This window comes from Etheostoma spectabile, chromosome 1 (genome assembly GCF_008692095.1).
Source record: "Etheostoma spectabile isolate EspeVRDwgs_2016 chromosome 1, UIUC_Espe_1.0, whole genome shotgun sequence".
Classification (NCBI taxonomy): Eukaryota; Metazoa; Chordata; class Actinopteri; order Perciformes; family Percidae; genus Etheostoma; species Etheostoma spectabile.
The window spans coordinates 30,594,853-30,596,428 of NC_045733.1; the positions used below are offsets into that span (position 1 = coordinate 30,594,853).

The following is a 1,576-nucleotide window of genomic DNA, read 5'->3' on the forward strand; positions in this document are numbered from 1 at the left end:
GTGGAATGTTCTAGTTGCAAAAGCGTTTTAGTTTAACACACTGCCGTCAAAAACTAGGGCTGGGCCGAATGGTAGATATCAATATAACAATTTTAAGATATTTTCCCAATGTCATTATGTCTCATGAAATGAATTACATAACATACAGCTGTTCAAGAAAATTGAAAGTGTTCGACTGTAGTTGTCTCATTATAGTATTCCAGTGAATAAACAATGGTATTGAGTTATTGCCACTGAGCTTTACTGCCCACTACATCTCCGCTGAGGGCGTTCTGATGCCAGCAGGTTTTGTTTATCAGCCATCAGTCTGCAGTGTGGGTCCACTGAGTCTTTGTTAATTGCACCGTGTGAGCAACAGCTGCATTCGTGGAGACCATTACTGCCACCCTCCTCCTCCTCTCCTGGGATGAAACGTGATCTTTTATGTTGCCAGACTGTCCCAGAGCCTCATCAGTCAATCAGGAACCGGTCTGCTGTGTGCAGGGTAGATACTGAGGATTGAGACACTAATGGACGTACAGTGATGGATGCACTGATTCACCGGTGTGTCATACTGTATCCATTTCATCACAACGCAACAGACTGAGGAGTACGTCCATACTGCTCCTCAGGGAATCTGTGAGCGGCTTCAGGGAGCTAAAAAATTGTTGCGGAGGGTTTTTTATTTGACATGAAAAAATATCAGGATTTTAATTGTCCGTCCAAGGAAGTAGGAGACTGTCCTCATCCGAAAAAACATGAGGTCATGTTTTCAAGCAGCAGTTACGATTTACGTGGCCGTAATAATTAGGATTAGAGCAAATCAGGAAATAATATGGCAGATTGTGGTGTTGGATGGGTCAAACACACACAGGACTTTGTGTCCTGTTTGAAAGTAAACAGCGAGTAGTCTTTTTAACTTTGCGTAACAAACCAAACTACGTCATGTTCTGCGAACCGAAAGGGAAGTAACATCTATTTTAACCCAAACCTCTCTCTTTTTCTAAACTTAACCAAGTCGTTTTTGTGCCTAAACCTAAACAAACTTTCACAACGGGAAAGTTCACAGTTTGGTTAAAATCATCTGTTAGGTTACTCAACTTCCGGTTTTGGATGTGACGCAGAAAAAGATGTGGCTCTGTTTGTTTCATAAGGTAAAAACAAAAAAACTTGCTGTTTACTTATACTTTCAAACAGGACACAAAGTCCTGTGTTTGTTTGACCCATCTCCTACCCAAACCTGCCTCTTTACGCAAAAACTGCTGCTCTCATATTTCACCTTATTTCTCACTTTGCTCTCACAATAATTACGAGAGGCCACTAGATTGCGCCACCACTATACACATTGATGAGTCGTAATTGCTGCTTGAACAAACAACTTATGGGAGCGTTTTTCAGTCTCTGTGTTTCTCTGCTGATGAGCTTATCAGGCACCTTCATCTATTTCTATTTCAAGATCTATGTACCAATTTAGATTGGCAACACACTGAAATTTTAAGTCTGAGAAAATTCCCAAACTAGCCTGGATGCCAGCCAAATTTAGCCCCGCCCTAAACATTTGAGGTCGGGAAGTCTGGACTTGATCCGTTGTGGAGCA

The 1,576-nt window shown here is 41.6% G+C and overlaps 1 protein-coding gene and 1 long non-coding RNA gene across 2 annotated transcripts in view; both read right to left on the reverse strand.

The window, feature by feature from the left end:
* Positions 1-1,576, reverse strand: part of map1aa (microtubule-associated protein 1Aa) — a 41,637-nt gene that overhangs the window by 31,414 nt on the left and 8,647 nt on the right. The window lies entirely within an intron of this gene.
* LOC116687307 (uncharacterized) overlaps positions 1-1,576 on the reverse strand; it is a 19,193-nt gene that overhangs the window by 17,448 nt on the left and 169 nt on the right. Inside the window, exon 1 of the long non-coding RNA XR_004331509.1 lies at positions 1,498-1,576. This exon is cut by the window's right edge and continues 169 nt beyond it. This is a non-coding gene — a long non-coding RNA (uncharacterized LOC116687307). The remainder of the gene's footprint in view (positions 1-1,497) is intronic.